A 20994-nucleotide genomic window follows, 5' to 3' on the forward strand; every position below is an offset into this window, starting at 1 on the left:
AAAATTGCAAGTATGAGATTTTGCTTTTGGCCTGTTTGGGGGTGTTATGCTTCTTGGCGGGTGGGTTGGCGGGTCTTGGGGCATTCCTGGGAAGGTGTAATACCGGGTAGAAGTGGTTGGGACAAAATCCAGGCCGATTTTTTTTTGGCTATTTCTGACATTTTGCTCAATGTAGCGTTTTCGGGGGCCTGTTTGGGGGGCTTCCTGGTGTTTGTGGGTGAGTTTCGGGGTCTGGGAGCACTGCTGGGACACTCTAATCTTGATTGCATTTGCTTTTCAGGAAATCCGTCGTGGCAACCCCGACTTATGGCCTAGCTACGCAGCGCGTTTGGACCGAAGGCCGAGAAATATTGCAAGTATGAGATTTTGCTTTTGGCCTGTTTGGGGGTGTTATGCTTCTTGGCGGGTGGGTTGGCGGGTCTTGGGGCCTTCCTGGGAAGGTCTAATACCGGGTAGAAGTGGTTGGGACAAAATCCAGGCCGATTTTTTTGGCTATTTCTGACATTTTGCTCAATGTAGCGTTTTCGGGGCCCTGTTTGGGGGGCTTCCTGGTGTTTGTGGGTGGGTTTCGGGGTCTGGGCGCACTGCTGGCTATATATACTTTACTTTGCAAGAGGTTTGAAGCAAATCCATGGTTGCAGAGGGGAGTTAGGGCCTAGCTGCAGAGCGCGCGCAGAGTGATTTGGGAAATTTGTGAAAAATTGACTAAGTCCCCATTTTTGTACTTTTGCTCTTTGGCTGTTTGGGGGTCTTCTACTCGTTTTCTCCTGGGTGGACGGCTCTGGGGCCATTGCTGGGAAGCTCTAATACCGGATAAAAGTGTTTTGGACCAAATCCCAGGCGGAAAATGTTTTGTGTTTTTGATGACTTGCTTGCCTTTGAGGTGCTCTTAGGGGGGGTTCCGTCTGTTTGTGGGTGAGTTTCGTGGTCTGGGAGCACTGCTGGGACACTCTAATCTTGATTGCATTTGCTTTTCAGGAAATCCGTCGTGGCAACCCCGACTTATGGCCTAGCCACGCAGCGCGTTTGGACCGAAGGCCGAGAAATATTGCAAGTATGAGATTTTGCTTTTGGCCTGTTTGGGGGTGTTATGCTTCTTGGCGGGTGGGTTGGCAGGTCTTGGGGCATTCCTGGGAAGGTCTAATACCGGGTAGAAGTGGTTGGGACAAAATCCTCGCGGAAAAGCCTTTTGGCACTTTTTGTAACTTAGGGTTCGTTAGGGTTAGCCCTAGCAGCAGGATTGCATGTGTTTCGGGGTGTTCTAGATTTTTGCAACTGAGTTCTGGGGTCTTAGAGCACTCGTGAGAATGTGTAATTTTGGTTGCAAGTCATTTGAAGAAAATCGATGGTGGGAAAGGGGGGATTTGGCATAGTTAAAGAAAGCCTTTGCCACTATTCTTAACTTAGGGTTCGTTAGGGTTAGCAGTATTTCTATTGCATGTGTTTGAGTGGGGGGGATTTCGAGTCTTGGAGCGATGCTGGCTATGGCTACTTTTGCTTGGTTGCTTGCAAGTGGTTTGAATGCAATCCACGGTGGGTAAGGGGTAATTAGGAAGGGGGTACTTCGGCCTACTTTTACTTTCAAAGTAAGTTTTGTCACCAGTTTTCTGCTAGGCCTCGTTTTTTGAGATTTGATTGGGGGTCTTCTACATTTTTGCGACTGGCTTGAGTAAGGTTCTGGGTGGGAGCACTGCTAGGAAGATCTAATTTTGTTCTAAAACACAGTTTACAGTACACCTAGCTTGAGGGGAAAGATCCGCTACATTAATTTGCCCCTACTTATTTATCCTTCAAAAGGTGACTCAGACAGAGTACGCACTTTCAAAAATATTGTACTGTCTACTAGGAAAATCAAATTGTGACTTTTTGCACTCCACAGCCTACATACCTTATATTTATTTATCAGTGGTGTTGTAATATTATATCACTTCCTGTTTTTCGTTGAATAATTACAGGCCGGGTTTCAGTCTCTGCAATGGGGAAAAAAGGATGGAGTCAGGCTTCACATTAGCGAGCCACAATTCAGCATCAGGCAGGCAGTGGACAGGGTGTCTTCTGGTGACCAAAATCGATGGACGAAGCGTCGGCTGCAATGGAGGAGTGCCGCTAATAAGAGGATTTCTTTTCTGCAGGCAACTTACTTACCACTTCCAACAGGACAACTACAACAACATAGATACAGTATCCCTTGCCTTTTTCTCTGACTGTGACTGCATTTCTTGGATCTCTCTCTGCTTCGAAATTGATCCCTTAACACATCACTTAGTCCACTCCACTATCACATCTGCACCACACATAGTCATTTGTAAGTGCTCCTACGTAATTCGCAAGTCGCAGCACGCCCCAGCCCGTAGAGGACTGGGATGGCCCCAATGATGAAGCATGTCACCAAGGGGCAACCCTGGTGAGTGAGGGGACACCTAGAAAAAAAGCAATTTCTCCTTTTCTATCTACTATACCTTCCAGACCAACCCCATTGAGTGTTGTTGTGAATGGATTTATAGTGACCAGCAAGGCTCTCAGGTATCTGGCTACAGAGACCTTATGCTGAATATCGTTATGAATAATTCCACACACGCCCTGTACTGTCGCATTCTTTCTTCCACAGTTGTCGAAAGTACTACTTACTTTTCACTGACATGCATGCAGTAGTGCATGCACTTTCAAAGATTGATGGATAGGTTTGTACCCAAAGAATTGTTTATGTTCAATTGTTTGTCTATGCTGTGCTTTTTTTACAGGGTGTCTTCTGGTGACCAACATCGATGGACGAAGCGTCGGCTGCAATGGAGGAGTGCCGCTAATAAGAGGATTTTTTTTCTGCAGGCAACTTACTTACCACTTCCAACAAGACAACTACAACAACATAGATACAGTATCCCTTGCCTTTTTCTCTGACTGTGACTGCATTTCTTGGATCTCTCTCTGCTTCTAAATTGATCCCTTAACACATCACTTAGTCCACTCCACTATCACATCTGCACCACACATAGTCATTTGTAAGTGCTCCTACGTAATTCGCAAGTCGCAGCACGCCCCAGCCAGTAGAGGACTGGGATGGCCCCAATGATGAAGCATGTCACCAAGGGGCAACCCTGGTGAGTGAGGGGACACCTAGAAAAAAAGCAATTTCTCCTTTTCTATCTACTACACCTTCCAGACCAACCCCATTGAGTGTTGTTGTGAATGGATTTATAGTGACCAGCAAGGCTCTCAGGTATCTGGCTACAGAGACCTTATGTTGAATATCGTTATGAATAATTCCACACACGCCCTGTACTGTCGCATTCTTTCTTCCACAGTTGTCGAAAGTACTACTTACTTTTCACTGACATGCATGCAGTAGTGCATGCACTTTCAAAGATTGATGGATAGGTTTGTACCCAAAGAATTGTTTATGTTCAATTGTTTGTCTATGCTGTGCTTTTTTTACAGGGTGTCTTCTGGTGACCAACATCGATGGACGAAGCGTCGGCTGCAATGGAGGAGTGCCGCTAATAAGAGGATTTTTTTTCTGCAGGCAACTTACTTACCACTTCCAACAGGACAACTACAACAACATAGATACAGTATCCCTTGCCTTTTTCTCTGACTGTGACTACATTTCTTGGATCTCTCTCTGCTTCTAAATTGATCCTTTAACACATCACTTAGTCCACTCCACTATCACATCTGCACCACACATAGTCATTTGTAAGTGCTCCTATGTAATTCGCAAGTCGCAGCACGCCCCAGCCCGTAGAGGACTGGGATGGCCCCAATGATGAAGCATGTCACCAAGGGGCAACCCTGGTGAGTGAGGGGACACCTAGAAAAAAAGCAATTTCTCCTTTTCTATCTACTATACCTTCCAGACCAACCCCATTGAGTGTTGTTGTGAATGGATTTATAGTGACCAGCAAGGCTCTCGGGTATCTGGCTACAGAGACCTTATGTTGAATATCGTTATCAATAATTCCACACAGGCCCTGTACTGTCGCATTCTTTCTTCCACAGTTGTCGAAAGTACTACTTACTTTTCACTGACATGCATGCAGTAGTGCATGCACTTTCAAAGATTGATGGATAGGTTTGTACCCAAAGATTTGTTTATGTTCACAATTGTTGGTCCATGCTGTGCTATTTTTTCTTGTCTCCCAAAACCTTTCCCAAAAACCCCCGTACGCATCCATTTTTCAAACCCTAACCCTCTTCCCCCGGGCTGTGTGGTTTTGATTGATGTGTGACTAAATTACAGCAATAAATCCACACACTTGCTGGGGAGGATAAGGTGATAGCAACAGGCTGGTGAAGAAATCCGAGGATATATTCTTACTCTGCTTGACAAAGACCCATGGCTAATGTCAAAGAACTTCAACCGAATTAGTAGTTATACTTTACCATTTGTTAGGCTACAATGTGGCACTGTTCTAGTGTACTTCTGTCACCTGCTATATTCTCAGTCGTACCGTTGAATTGCTCAGGAGGACAAACCAGATTTAATTTTCTTTTTTTTCATAGGCATGCAACTGCCACTGTGTCACACCACTAGTACCACCGCTATGAGGAAATTTTATCCGACCAAGATTGCCAACCTTATTCGCTGTTTGCCGTGGAGCCAGCCCTGGGTCTAGCCCTACTTTCAAACACAAATTACAGGTAAGATAAGCGTTTGGTGGTTTGGGGGTATAATGGAGTATTAGTAGGAGAGACGAGAGACTGACGGTAGTACTACTAAAGTCCTAGGACTCTTGGATTCACTTCACTTACTCTGTGAGAGGCACTTAGTGTTGAAAACATTTGGGCATTTACACTTAAAGGAAGAAAATGGAACTAAACTTTCAGGAAAACAAAGTCACTGTTAAACCCCCACCCACCAGGCAAGCAGTAAGAAACGGGTATGCTCAGATAAAGTTTGAAAAAGTATATTTATATCCCTAACAAAATAATCTCCCGCAAGACCCTCCCTAACCCCAACGATTGTCCTTCAAAAGTCCCCAAAAACCCAACTCCCAATTCCCACCCCCCAAAAGTCTCTAAAAAAGGGGCAAGGGACACTATGGGTGGATACTGTCTACTTTTTGGGCCAGGGCATCATGCTCCTGGCGGAGCAAGGCGTGCTCTACGCGGGGCCCTCCAACTCGTTTGAAAAGTGGTGGAGCTCCTGCTGGAGGCGGGACACCATCAGGGTACTGCGGCGCAGGCGTGCCTTCAATGCCTTGCAGGTGCAACGGCTGTGAGAGGAAGCTGTTGTCCTTGCTATTCGGTGGTGGCGTTTGGCTTTGGCAGCCCGGCTCAGTCTGGGTGGACCACTGTGCTGGGTGGCAGCCCGTGGGGGCACGGAGGCCGATGCAGACGACGTAGTTGTTGTGGTCGACTGCACACTTTCTTCGTCCTCCAGGGCCACCAGCCGCCGATATTCGGCCACAGTGGCATCGATCCTCCGTTGCCGGGCCGCTCTAGCCAGCTCCTTCCTCCTTGTTCGTTTGGAAGGAGAACCTATATGAAGAAAGAAAGACATAGTCTGTAACCAATGCTCTTTAAGATTAACTCAATCATTCAGCAGAAATTTGTGTTGCACTACAACTAGCAACTTGCAAGCGCATTACATAACTATTGAGGCCAGTATCTATCTAACCTCACACTTCTTCATCCTTGCTCTAACATTAGTGGGAGTTTAAGGAACAAATTCTACGAGCACTATGGACTTCCATTGGAGTCGACTATGAAAGTACACCAGTCTTATTCTTCTTCTTGTCTCTTGTTTAGGAAAATTGGTACGTTATCTTCTGCAAGCCGGCATAATGCCAGCGCAGTAAACTTGCACCCGAGAAAAAGAGACGCACGCCATGAGGAGTGACCTAGACTTGCGTTGCGTTACTGTACCCGTCCAGTACATGCAGATGGTGAAGCTCTTACTTTTCTATTACGGGTGGCACTGAGAATACTCTGTTACAACTCAAGGGCTACTGCTTAATTAACCCTACAGTGGAAATGAGTACTAGAAATGGAAAATTGAAGAAGATAAATAATCGGATTATCTATCACTTCACATGGGATGTTTTTGCTTATATATGGGATGACTTTAGGTGCTTTGCTTTTTATTGAGTGACCAGTGATACATCCACACATGAATGACTGAGTACTACTAAACTTATTAAGAGAGGTAGGGAGTGGCCACCCTAATAACCGGATCTATGCTGTGCTTGCAATACAAACTACTGCTACTATTGATGGTAGTATTTGGACAAAATTAAAACTTCTTTTCCTTGCCTTTCCTACACTGGAACGGACGTGCGGGTGCAGTGTTACATGCTCTTCAAAGTTACACTTAGTTCATCCACTGACCGTCTACTCTCTCTAGATCATGGGTACTCACAAACTTTCTCTCAGGGGCTAAATTTACAGTATAGTTTGTGGCCGAGGGCTGCACTGGTGGGGGCGGAGTCAGAGGGGGCGGGGCTAAAGCAAAACGAAAACTTGTGACCATGAGGTTGCACACAGGTCCCTGCAGCAGATGCCTTCATCCACTGAGCCACCAGACCCAGCATTTACATACATCTCTCTCACTCATGTTCTCCCTCCTGCCCTCCCTCTCCATCTCTCTCTCCCTCCTGCCCTCCCTCTCCCTCCCCCTCTGTCATCTCACTGTGTGTGTGTCTGTCTGTGTCAGCCTTCAGCCCGGGCTGAGACAGCTTCCTCAACGCGCACACACAGACAGCCACACCAAAGTACTTAACAGGTCTTTAAAAGACCATTAACATATTATTGAGGCTTTGTTTGTTGTAGCGCCCCTGCATCTCCACCCTGACAATCACTGCTTGCCCGGCCCCACAGAGCAGAGGCTTTGTTCTATTTCACCTCTTTGTGGCCCTGCATCTCCACTCTGCTCTGTGGGGGCCGGGGGAGCAGTGATTGTCTGCAAGGTCTGCACACCGCCAAGGAAGGCTTGCCGGGCCGCCACCGGCCCGCGGGCCGTACTATGAGTACCCCTGCTCTAGATACACATATGCTATCTAAGAGTCAGATAGTAGCATGATCCAGGTATATGGACACATACAGTTTCTGTGTCACCCACCCAGGCTGTTGTCCTTCCACCAATAATTGCTTCATCATTCACCCAGCCATGCATCTCATATTCTTTCCTTCCCAGCCACGTCTTCAATCTCAATAAGTAAGGAATATATAAGAGCTTACCTCTGCCCGCCACCACCACCGTCTGAACTCTCACAGCCGGCACTGGAACCGCCGCATCCTCCCCTGAGGAATTGCCCTCCGCCTCCGTGTCGAGCACCACCACCACCTCCGCGTTGGCCCCGCCACCTGATGTTCCACCTACAAAGTACATTTAAGAATGTTAGAATAAACCACTCACTAGTATTTGGTCAAGGAATGAAGACATGTGAAAACAATGTAATGCAGCACTTTTTGGCACAACTGATGAAGGCTGGCTTTTTAACACGCACCATTTTTTTCCACACAGACAGAAGATGGACTTCTAACAACAAGATCAAGTTGAAACAAGGTGAGAGCTCGGCTCGACCACAAGAAATGTCTTCAATTAATCGTCAGCACTAACCACTTTTACATTGTCAGTTAAACGTTTCGTTTTTTAATTATGACTTCATTTTAATAAATGTGTTTACTTTTAATAAAGCTTTTAAACTTAGAGAGACTCTGTGTTTTTTGGTCCAGAGTGACTAGAGTGACTGAGCGAAAGGTTTTGCAATTTTTGCAAGCATGAGTCCGTGCCTCTGACACTTCTTGACTCTGACTCCGTACTCTTCAGCTACGTTGGATAATAATCATCATTAGGGATCAATGATCGATGAATTCGGGAGGTAAATGACTGTGCCACACTATGTAGTAGTCAGTCAGTAAGGACATTGGGGGTTCAAAGTCTGTTATCACAGAGGTATGTGGAAACTCTAACAGCGCCTATTATAATTCATAAGCAATGCACTATTTATTGTCCATAGTTCTTTTTCTGCAGAAGAATTGTCCGCGCCACTGTAGTGGTATGGATTGTTCTCCTATCCAAACCAAAAGGTAGTATGTTATTATTTCTTGGTGGTCATTCACATTTTATAGTTGGGAATTTTCAAAGCAGATAGAACACTTCAAAAGACATTATGGACAATCCCAGAGGACTGCACTAAGTTGATAGAGCTATTGCTGACTAGAATGGGAGTTTCGCCAACCGTGCAATCTTAGTTAGCTACACAGACAGACTAATAAGAATAATCTAGTAATACCACAGGGAGTCATAGTAGAGGCAGGATAAGAATTTAGATACAGTCTACAAGAAGATCAAAGACGATTTTGAAAAAATCAAATGAGGAACGCTAGGAAAAATAGGTACTAGTCTAAAATGAAAACTTACTGGGGCCAGCAAAGGAGCCCTCGCCTGCCCGATCCTGGCCCTGTTGAACAGCATCCGCCGCCTGCTGCTCCTGTGTCCTCCCCTCGCCCCTGGGGGGAGCTGACGTACAACATGAAAGAAAGAACAGAAAACATGGATGATTGTTGCTTGTCAATGTCAACCAAATCAAACATTTCAAAAGAACAATAACAAAATATTTCCGCGAAATTATATTGATTAGGGTTACTTTTCATTTATTTGCGGACCTGTGACTTCAAAAGTCACGTAACTCACTAAACAAAGTACTGAAAGGTTCACCTAGGACTGGCAGGCAGCAGTCCGCAGGCAAGACGCAAAGTGACAGACAAACTCCATTGTGATTTCAGTCAGATCAGTGACAACACTAACAGTTGCCTGCTACATTACCAGTCATTTAAATAATCAAACTATCAATCCACCGCCACTATTTTTCTTATTGTCAGGGGTACAAAGGAAGGGGCAGATTTAAGCCCCTTGCGGCTCTTTTGTTCCGTTCTTGCGTGACTTTTGTGACGCAGCAGCTAAACAAAAAAGGGCGCCATGGTGCGGCGTATAATATTATAACAACGTGACGCATTTGGGAGATGCATCCCGTTATAAAGCCCTGCGCCATCAGGGGGCGTTCCGGCGCAAGGGAGGGCATTCCTGCGCTGGAACACATCCTAAAAGTGGCTGAGGGAAATCTACAAAATTTCAATCAGTCACCTTTAGGACAATGATGCGTCACACAAACCCTGCACCTGCTTGAAGCAGACGTACGGCTTGACCCAGCATTGGGGAGATAGGGTACCCCAGAGCATTGCTGGAGCTGCGCCATCGTTGCGACGCAACTCCAGCAGTAAAGCTTTGGTGACGTTTTGGGCCCATGGTGCGCCGCATTGCAAATACGGCGCGCCATGTTTGGTGGTGGTAGCGGGCCGCACAATTAATGGCGCATCCCTGCTACTTTGCAGGGATGCGACGGTAATTGCAATTCTGCCCCTTAGGGGCATACTTACTTACGCGTTCTGGCGCATCTCCAGAGATGCGCCAGATCAAATGAGTCACGCAAAACTACCCTTGCGACACGGCAGATGCGCCTCATTTACAATGCGGCGCACCCTGGCGCAAGGGTAGGCACTTGCGTGACGCATCTCGTCACGTAAGAGAGGCGCATCGCTGGAGTCACGTCGCCAACGCAATGCAACTCCAGTAATGCTCAGGGCCACCCAATACTTAACATGCTGTGTCAGTCCTTTCGCCTGCTTCAAGCAGGCATAAGGAATTGAATTGACGTAGCAGCGTCGCAGAAGTGCCTGCGTTAAATCTTGTAGATTTCACGCAGGCAATTTTGCGAGGCGCACAGCCGCCGGACCGCCCACCCTGCGTACTAGGAACGCACCCATTGTGGTGCAGGCCCATGGCTTTATAACGTGACGCATCTCCCTAGATGCGTCATGCTGAAAATGACTCGCAGGGATGTGGAACGTTTACGCCGCTGTTGCGTCACGCAAGGCAACGTAAACGTGGTGCAAGGGGCTTGTAAATGTAATCTGCCCCCTAGTGTCTAGCATTACGCAGTTCTGTAAAGTACACTCATACATAATAGTTACTCAGGCCAATGAGACCACAAAATAGAAAACAAATAAGCATAGTAGCAACGCCACTGAGAAATATAATTTAACTACAATGTAATCGTCATCAGCGGCATTATTGGCTTGCTCCATGTAAAAAACAAATATTTGCAATACAACAACACAGAGCAGGAGAAAACATCATAGTAGTGAGTGATGAAATGGCTACTACTACTCACCAAGCCCGGGGATCTCCAAGCCGAGCTGGTCCAGTAGGTCGCGCTCCCGGTCCAGGAGGTCCGTCCAGCGATGGGTGACCTGGCTGTAGGTGCGCTGGACCCCGTAGAGGTGGGATATGGCCCAGCACACCTTCTCCCACCGCTTCCGGCGCTCCCGCATGTTGTAGCCACCGGCCACGATCCTGCCGCCTCCCGCGATGGTCCTGGGCAGGCGGCGCTGGACGAAGTAGACCAGCGCGCCCACTTCCTCCGGGCTGAAGATCTCCCGTCGCATCACCTGCTCCCCCCTCAATCGACCGCATGGTGTCCTGGCACGGGGTCCAGGACTCCTCCTCCCCGCCGCCGCTGCCGCCCTCAAGTGCCTGGGCAGCTTCACGGCGCCTGGCTTCACCATGGTCTGGGCAGGTAAGGTAGGAAGTAGAAAATTAGGAAGGAATAGGATAGGGAAGAAGAAAAGAAAAGAGTTTAAAAAAGTAGTTTAAAAGTAAAGAAAAATAGCAGAAAAGACAAAAATATACAGCTAGGAAAAGAGAGGGATAGATAAGAAGCAAAATCGTAAAAAAAAAAAACTGAAAACAAGCAAAGGATGGCAAAGATAGCAAGAGGATTAAACACCATGCCCAGACACAGGAAATGAATGAAAAACAAGATGGCCGGCGCCCGTTCACGAGCGCGAAAGTAAGTTCGCGCAAGATTTTCCTCGCGATCTCGTGCGAACCTCTACTCGCAATGCGCTTACTGCGCGAGATTATACATAGCGGGCGGAAACGGAAATACATCACAAAATGGCCGCGCCCCTACTCGACCTTGGGGTAAATTTGCGTGTTGCGCTGCAAGCGGCTCGCGAATACTGCAAAAAAACTCGCGAAACAACAAGCCGCAAGAAAATAAAAAGCTCATTCGCACGAATTGGCGGCTTCCGCGGTCGGTTTCGCACGACGCCGCGCCCCGGGAATAGCGCGAAAAAACCGAAAAACGATTTTTGCAAAAGCAAAAGCAATGAGCAGGTGCAAAAGGTCAACCTCATGATTTGTAACGATTCCCTGTAGTGCTTCCTGAGGGGGCCCTCCAGAATTCGGTTGCCTGCTTGCAACTATTGTGTGACCCTGCTCTGACCTTAACTGTATGCCACAAAGGTCCTGATTTACAGCTAAAGGAGCAGACAAGCAGGTGCCAGGCTGGAACTTCAAATTCTTTCAGTGACACATTAATTAGCCCCTAATTCATTATTGTCAGTTGGGGCAGGGCAGGTTTTGTAAATAAACTAACCCCAAATTAATTCATGTCAGTTCAAGCAGGGCAGGTGGGCTTGCTTTCCCCCCCCCCATCTTCTACAGTCAGTGATGATGAACCAGAGGGTGGCATTGATGTAACAGAGGGTGGCATGGGTCAAAGAGAGGGTGTCAGTGGTGAAACAGAGGGTGCTGGGAGGCTGTGATGATGAACTAGACGTAGAAACAACATAGTCGCGACCGTTGCGAGCCGACAAGTAAGTTCGCAATTGCGAACTAGTACCAAATCCTCGCGAACTGGCAGAAACACTTGCGAACACCAAAAAAAATAAAAAACGGCAAATGCGCGAGAATTCGCGGATTTTGCGGATTGCGAATTCGCAAATCCGCAAAATTCGCGAACGCGAGATTCGCAAAATTCGCCCATGCTCTCTATTTATTAATGGGGTTTACAGACCACCCTACTGATGCGCCATCCCTAGCTGGCATGAAAATCCCTCTGCTCATGTTCGCGGACGATACGCTTTTAATATCCAAAACGAGGCAGGGGCTCCAGTTAGCCCTGTCCCGCTTTGAGCTGTTCTGCCGTGAACATGAGCTAGAGGTTAATGTGGGCAAGACCAAGTTCATGGTTCTTAGGGGAAGGAGCCCTACCAAAGCTAGGGTTACAATGGGAGGCGCTACCCTTGAGCAGACATCAGTCTTTACTTATCTTGGTGGCACCTTCAGTGAAAATTTAAGCTGGAAACCCCAGATAGACCTATTAACACTAAAGCATGCTCAGCTAGGAGGAGCTCTTCTTAAAGAACACAGAAGCTCCCTTACAAAACCCATGACCCCCCTTATGAAGATTTATGGTACCAAAATCTTGCCAGCGCTGTTGTATGGGGCAGAGCTCTGGGGCTTTAGTAACCTGGATCCTCTTAAAGTGGCCCAAAATAAATTCCTCAGGGCAGCTGCGGGTCTCAGGAGTCATCAGCCCGCATTCCACTTTTATACAACATAGGGTGCCAGCCAATAGAGGATATATCACGTTTCAGACCACTGGCGTTCTGGCATCGCCTATGGACAACACCAGAATTATCCCTTTATGCCAAGGCCTTCCTAGAAGTTAGAAATCTTCGGGGTTCCTCTAGGATTGCATGGCTTTCAGACCTCAGAGCAACATTGACTGACATGGGGATGGAGGAGCTTTGGTCCAACCCGAATACAGCTAATTTCCCTCCGAAAAATCTGTTGAGAGATTTATATTGGGGATGGATCACCTCTAAAAGACATGCCTCATTGACAGGAGGCTCGCTGACAGTAACATTTGTGACTATGAAGGATGTCAGTTACCTCGAAGAATACTGGAACATTATCACTAGGCCATTGGATCGCAAGCTCTTCCACCAGCTTAGGGTCGGTGCGCTTCCACTTCGTGATCTAACGAAGTCTTGGTCCAATAGTGGCAATGGTCACTGTCCATATTGCAAAGAGCTGGCAGAAACAGTAGAAAACTTTTTTTTGTCTGCCCTGTGTACCATGCTCAAAGACAGAAGTGGCTACGTCCAGTTTGCAGGTCTCTGGGTACACGATCGGCGAGAACAACCAGTAGAATTTTTAAGTCTGACACCTCATCATTGGTGGTAACAGGGGTTGCTAAATTTATGAGTTGGGCTTGGATCTTGCGGTCCAGGTTGATTAACTCCCAATTGATTACTTCCCAACCTACATGAATGGGTACTGATCTGAGGTTACTGGAGAATGCTACACTGTATTATAAATGATAATTTTAATACTTGTTTTTTAATATAAGTCTAGTCTTGTATATGTGATTTAATACTATTTTATCAAGTTTTTATTGCACAATAATTTATTGTTTTATCATGGTACACCTTGTCATTCATAATTGCAATTTTGCACAACAAGGATATTGAATCCCTTTTTAATGTTCTTATTTGTAGGGATTGTGACTGTTTTTATGGCTGATTTGTGTAGCATGTCTTTCATGATAAAAAATCAAATAAAGACTATTTTTGACTGACTGACTGCCAAATGCTACTAGAGGGCCTCCAGCACTGATTGTGCCACCCACATGAGTAGCCGTAAAATGGTGTCTCAGGCCTGCCACCGTAGTGCCTGTGTGCAGTCTGTGAACTGCCATGTCCTCCTGGTCAGTGTCACCACTGGCCAGGCCTAACCCTTCCCTTTCTGTGCACATTAGCCACCCCTATGGAAGGCCCAAGGTATCCCCTTGGGCAGGGTGCAGTGTATGTGAAAGGTAGAGCATGTACTAGTGCAGGTGACATGCTCTGGTAGTGAAAGACAGACAGTTTAATGTTTTACTATTGTAAGGCTCCCTTGCCTATAGGGTATCATGGGGAATGCTTGCTACAGTGGCTACCAGCATATCTTCCCATAGGAGCAAGGTAGGACATAAAAGTCTGGTATCCCTGAACTCAGAATTTAATAACACATCTTTTAGGAAAGGTGTTTTTTAAATCCTGTGTTTGAGAACAGCACTTTTAGGAAGTTGCTGTTCTCTTGTCTGCCCTTTCTGTGTGCCTTGGCCTGTTTGTGAATTGACTGTCTGGTTTGTGAGGGGCAGGGGCTGGGTGGCTCCCAGAGTCTGAGGGGGCCATCCCTGGGCTGAATAGCTCCATCTGCTTCTAGAGTGGTGGGAGGGGGTAGCACCTGGGCCTGAATAGGGCTGTTCCTGCCTTCCACAATGCTGGCTCCACCTCCTGCTGGGCGGCTGATGACCCTGCCCCTCTCTCTGTCCTGCTGTTTCTCTGCTGGACTGACCTGCTGTTGCCAAGGAGAGGGGAAGGACGTTGCTTTGTGGAACGCCTTACCGCCTGCCATCCAATCTGCTACGACAGAATCTAGCTTTAAGAAGTTTCTAAAGACCTGGCTCTTTATGCAGAAAACCTAAGCAACCCCCCGTACCTCCTGCTTGCTGAAGTACTCTTCCAGCGCCGGGACACCTCCTCGCGAGGTAGCTGTTTGCGCTTTACAAGTATCAGTATTATTATTATTATTATTATTATTATTATTATTATTATTTGTGCTGTGTCTCCTTGCTTGAAGGAATCCCCAAGGGCCTGAGAAGAGCTGGCTCCCCATTAGGAAGTCCCAGGAACAAAAGGACTTCACCCCCAGCTTCCCTGAACTCTGCTGTGAGAGTTCTGTCCTTCCTAGAGTGCTTGGGCCAGTTGTGGTGCCTCTGGAAGTTGTACCAGTGTTGGGAAGCGGGAAACCAAGATTTTAAAGACTTTCTGCAAGTTTTATTGCCTCGCTCGCTTGCGGAGCGCATCCCCGTCAGTGCGAGGAAATTCCAGCCTCTTCAAAGGCCGAGATCGTTGCAGCGCCTGTTGCCGCTGCCAGAGTCATCACATCCTTCGTGGGCGGGACGCACAAGTCCGGTGCGGGAAGATTACCATCGCTGCGAGTATCGTCGCAGAGCCTATCGTCACTGGGTGAGATTGTCGCACCGCTTGTTTGCGGACCGCATCACATCGCTGTAAGAGTCGTCACAGAGCCATCGCATCGAGGGGCCGCGAGAGGAGAAGATCGCCGCTGAGCCGCGCATCATCGCCGCACCGGAGATCGTCGCCGCCCGTAGATCGTCGCATCATACTTTTTGTGAGCCGCTTCCATCGAAACCGGGGCACCGGAATCCATGCAAGGTATCGCATCCCTCCCCATACAGACCGGAGTCAATTCAACACACCCGCTACATCGAGCGGGGTTGTCACATCACCTCCCCAGGGCCTCAGGAGTGATGCATCGCTTGCTTTTCAACGCTGCAGCTTTCATGTGGAACTTTTGTCGCATCTAAAGGTACTGTTGGCTAAAACGTGACACATCTGTGGATTATTTTAACGCAACCTTAATTTATTTATTTATTTATTTATTGACATTTATAGAGCGCGGCGAATACCCGTGGGCGTCTCGACGCTAATTAAGGGCATAGATCAGCAACTGGGGTAAAGAAGATATACAAGGCTATTGGTCAAATAACCACGTCTTTAGCTGTTTGCGGAATATGAACAGGGAAGGACTTGCTCGGATATGTGCAGGAAGGGTGTTCCAGAGTTTAGGGGAGGCAACCAGGAAACGCCTGTCGCCCCATGTGACTGTTCTAGTGCGAGGCACAGCCAAGAAGTTCTGATGAGAGGAACGAAGAGATCGGGTTGGAACATGATGGAGAAGATTCTGTTTGAGAAAGTGGGGACCTTGATTATTGAGTGACTTGTAAACAATACACAGCGATTTGAATTTGATACGGCTGCGTATCGGGAGCCAATGGAGATCCCTAATGATGTAAGTGACTGGTGCGAACTTGGGGATCCCAGCCAGCATTCGTGCGGCTGCATTTTGGATTGACTGCATCTTATTTGTCACTCGGACTTGAGCATTTAAGAATAGAGCGTTACAATAGTCCAAGGAGGACAGGACTAGTGAGCTGACCAGTGTTTTCCCGGCCGTGTTCGGTAGGAAAGGTAGTATTTTCCTAATCATTCTTAATTTCATATGAGCTGTGGCCGCAGTTTTGTTCGCATGTGCCATAAAGTTGAGGCCAACATCAAAAATGACGCCTAGATTTCTCACTTTGCTGGCTGGACTAGGCTGGGGACCGAAAGATGGTGGCCACGAGACAGGTGACCAGCCCGGGGAGAGGTGACCGAAGATGACCACTTCAGTTTTTTCTGAGTTGAGTTTCAGACAATTCGTGGCCATCCAGTCACCTATTGCCATCATTCCTCTCGTGAATCGATTGGCCACTTCCTCACCCTCCCCTTTGATAGCCAGTACCAATTGGGTGTCATCGGCGTAGGAGGTCAGGCTCATCCCAAATGCTTTGATGACACTAGCAAGGTCCGACACGTAGATATTAAATAGTGTCGGACTCAGGGATGAGCCTTGAGGGACCCCACACGGCAGAGACACCTTAGATGATTGGTAGGGTCCTAGAGATACTGCTGTGATCTATTGGCCAGGAACGATACAAGCAGGTCCAGAGCTGTTTTCTGGACCCCCAGTCGTTCGACACGGTCGACTAAGATCTTGTGGTCGACCGTGTCGAAGGCCGCCGAAAGATCCGGCAGTACCAGGAGTGCTGTCCCCCCCTGGTCTCGTAGGGCTCTGATGTCATCCGCAGCCTTTAGGAGGGCAGTTTCCGTGCCATGACATTTGCGGAATCCGAACTGGGTGTTGTCGAGCAACTGGTGCTGCTCCACAAATTCCGACAGTTGCTGATTCATGGCTTTTTCTATTACCTTAGCCAGGAAAGGAAGACTGGCTATCGGACGATAGTTTTTCAGGTCATCTTTATTCAAATTAACTTTCTTTAGGAGGGGTTTGACCAACGTATGTTTCAGAGAAGCCGGGAAAATTCCGGAGCTAAACATAGTGTTGCAAACATGGGTTATAACCGGTATCAACGTGTCCATAACTGGCATAAGAACTTTGAGCGGACACGGGTCCAGTGCTGAACCTGATTTGATCCTTGAAATGATGCTCCTTGTCTGATCAATAGTAAGATCGACAAACCGGGTCAGTGTGTTATCCCGTGAGGTGGAGGACAAGGATAGTGGGGTAGAGTCCGTGTTTGAGGAAAAAGCCTGATAGATGTCGTTAACTTTCTTAAAGAAAAAATCAGATAAGGCGTCGCAAAGATGTTGTGAGGGAGGTGGTGTGAGGTCGTGCGTGCCATCCGACAAGCGTTTAGTGATGTCGAATAACTCTTTGCACGAGTTTTTGGCAGTCTCAATTTGTGCGGCATAATAGGCTCTTTTCGCCTCTGCGATCATCTGTTTGTACCGGGCAAGTGAATCTTTGTATAATGATTTGCTTTCTGGGTCGTAGCGCTTCCGCCAAAGTCTTTCTCTTTGTTTATTTAATTGTTTCTGTTTTTTGAGTTCATCCGAGAACCAAGGAGCACTAGGGGAGGCTCGATTCTGGGAGATAGATTTTACGGGCGCTAGCTCAAGTGTGGCCTGATTGAGCCAGTTATTGAACTGATTTATGGCGACAGTAGGGTCATCTGACAGCAATGGCGATGTTCTAGCCAAGAATGTGTTCAATGTCCCCACCTTTATGTCCTTCCATGCTCTCACCTGTTTGGGGCTATTGTTAACGGCCCTCCTCTTAGAGGCGTCGGGGATAGCTAAATGACTTAAAATGGCATGGTGATCGGTCCATGCCAGGGGGAGGACATCTGCAATATGTAGCATCTCAATATTAGTAAAAATGCCGTCAAGAGTGTGACCAGTGTCATGGGTAGGGGCAGAAATACGTTGATACAGACCTAGTGTTTCCATGTCCGCTAAGAGGCATGCAGTGTCTGTGTCACTACTTGATTCAAGGTGGAAATTTAAGTCGCCTAACACTGCAAAGTGATCTTCAAGAGCTATGGATTCCAATATAGACCCAAGGCTGAGTAAAAAGGGGGCACGTGCTCCAGGTGGGCGGTATACCAGTACGCCTTTAAAATTGAAGAGGGGTGTGAGCTTAATACTAAATAGTAGGGCTTCGCAACATGTGGATGATATCGGTGTGGTCCTGATTGGGAGAGAGTCTCTGACAATAATTGCTACCCCACCTCCCCGCTGGCCTACTCTGTCCTGTCTATGTATGGTGAACCCACTAGGGACTGCTATAACCAAGTCAGGGTCCGAGGCACCATCCGTCCAGGTTTCCGTGATAAACAGGACGTCCAAGTGGGCATCTGTTATTAGGTCTGCAATTTCTTGCCTGTGTTTGCACATGGAACGGGCATTGATAAGTGCTAAGTGAAAAGTGGTGATAGGAGGGGATGGAGTAGTCAGGGCCTTAATTTTGGAGTTGACAATGTGTGTCCGAAATGAACAGTGTGAACAAGATAATTGGTAGGGTACATCGGTGAATAAAAGTGGGTCATAAGTAACACAGCAATCACTGCCTGGTGACCGAAGTACAGAGAGGGATGAGGACGAGAAGACCAATCTGGTCGCTGAACCAGGGGTTTTGGCACTCAGCACGGGCCCAGCGCGGACGGGCGCAGACGGGCTGGACTTTGGCTCGACTTCGGCACGCTTCCGGCGCGCCCGCTGCGCCGTCTGTAGGGAATACACATTTATAGGTAGTGAGGAGGGTAGGAGGCAGCCAGCGACTAGAGCGCTGACCTGCCTACCTCAAGATGGCGGCCGTCAATCGCCCCAGCACCTAGATCGGCTGGCGAGCGAAGACGGCGATAGCAGTGCCCAAGGTAAGCGCTAAGAGCGCTAATCAAGTAAATAGCAGAGTACAACTACACCTGCATAACAAAAGGGGGTTAAAACATCAAAATACAAATTTTTAAAACTCTTTTGTAACCATATTCTTGAACTGTGTATGTTGTATTTTGTTTTGTTTTGGTCTTGTTTAGTTTAGATTAAATACTTCTATTTTTCTAAACTGTTGTGGAGTCCATTTGTGGTGCTTTCACTGTGTTACTGTGAGTGTTGGTACAAATACTTAACACATTGCCTTCGATAAGCCTTGACTGCTCATGCCAAGCTACCCAGAAGGTGAGCAGAGGTTATCTAAGAGTGTTTTCTCCTTACCCTGACTAGAAGCAAGGGACCCTATTTGGACAGTGGTACCTACCTCTCCCAACTAGAGACCCCTAGTTCAAACATTGGTGGCAGCGAAGGGATTTGAACTTGTATTTGTACTAGACCCACAGTGACTGGTGTACATCACTAGTGAGTGCAGACCACTACGCCACAGCATACTAAGGTTCAGTTTTTTGGCTGGTTCTATTTGTTGAGTAACCCTTCAAAGCATCATGTCTGTGAATGGAAAGGCATGCAGTGTGGAAGCAGCAGAATTGGAATTTGTCATTGAGGATTTGTGTTCCTACAAAGTTGCAGAGCTTTGGCAATTCTGTCAAAAGTTTGAGTGCCCCATTAAAAGCAGCTTCAGTAAGGATGAGCTGCAGACAATCTTAAAGGCCTGGTGAGAGGCCCAATAAAGAAATAATGCAAATGGAAGGGAAATGTTTCAGCCCCATGACTTGCCAGTGGGCAGACCTAATTCAAGGGCTGGCAGCAACCACTCCAGCCGGGGTCTGAGCTCAGAGGAGTTAGAAGAAAATCAAAAAGTGAGAGACCATGAAATTGAAATCATGAGGATGAAAATGAAGCAATTCGAGGTAGAAAAAGATAGGGCGGTGGAAGGAGCAAAAAGGCCGGTGCCATGGAGGAGAAGAAATTGTTTTTGGTTCATGAGATGAGCATGAGAGAAATGGATATCAAGGTCAAGTCGGAGGATTCCTGTTCAAATGGTGGCAGCGCACAGCCAGTGCAGGGGGGTAAAGTGTATATTCCCAAGGATTTGGTACAGAATTACCATAGGAGTGAGGATATTTATGCCTGGTTTACTTCTTATGAAATTGCATTGAGAATGAATGGTGTGCCTGAGCAGCATTGGGGGATGGGCCTGTGGAAACATTTTGAGGCTTCTGGGAGGAGTGCTCTTGAGCGCTTAGGTACCATGACCTACCCCAATATGAAGGAGGCCCTATGTCTCAGGTATGGACTTACTCCAGAGCAGTACAGACTGCAGTTTAGAAACTCTAAGAAGGAAGAGTCTGAGACTTGGATGGAGTGTGTCAATTTATACTTGAGTGCACTGGAAGGTTGGATGGAGGGCAGCACAGTAACTGATTATAGGGGTTGTTGCATTTAATTAGTTGGGAGCACTGGAGTAGTCTTTGTGTTCCAGAGCATCACCCGCATCTTTTAGACAGCAAGCTGACAAACCCCATTGAGCTTGCTAAGGAGGCGAACCGCTGGACCAGTACCAGGGTTCACAGAGGAATTGTGGGTACCACAGCCAAAGGTGGGCAGGGTCCCCAGAAGAAGAGTAGGGGGGACAAGGGTAACCAAAAGGAGTCCTCTCATGGGCCCCACAATAGTCAACTCAGATTTTCATCCTTCCAAGGTCAATGAAATGAATAAGATTAAGTATGGAATCAATAAAAGTCTGTTATTCAATGCCAAGATGTCCGAAGAGTGAAAGCTTGCCTTATCAATACATATGTAAACATAGCCCAATGGTTGGAGTGCCTACTGCTGAGGTATACACACGTGCAACCCACAGATTGGACTCTCACCGTGGGAAGCTCTGCCTTGCATCTTCAGGGTACCAGTACATTTGGTAATATCAAAAAACGTGTACTGAAAGTGCAAAAGGGTCGGTGTAACTAGACTGTATGTGTGCCCGAGTAATTTTGTGCCAATTCTTTGCAATCGTATCACAAACTATGCAAATTAACACAAAGAGCTCTGGGATCTTGGATTGTGTTGGTGCATTTTTTCTCTGGGGTTTGGGCTGAGCAATGAGTATAAAATGTTAGTTTCTGTATATGGTATGGTGAATGACTTGGTGAAAAACATCAACACCAGTACTGCAATCCAAGTGATAGGGGAACTCCGGGACAAAAGTGCACCCGTGCAACCTGTCTGATTTCACCACAGAAACCCAGTCTGCTTGAGATGTGCATGATGCAGTAGTCTTAGATGGAGAAGTCACATTGTTCTCTTGAGTCCTTTAATCCAAAGTGCTGAGACTTGATGTTG

This window comes from Lissotriton vulgaris, chromosome 2_2 (assembly GCF_964263255.1).
Source record: "Lissotriton vulgaris chromosome 2_2, aLisVul1.2, whole genome shotgun sequence".
Classification (NCBI taxonomy): Eukaryota; Metazoa; Chordata; class Amphibia; order Caudata; family Salamandridae; genus Lissotriton; species Lissotriton vulgaris.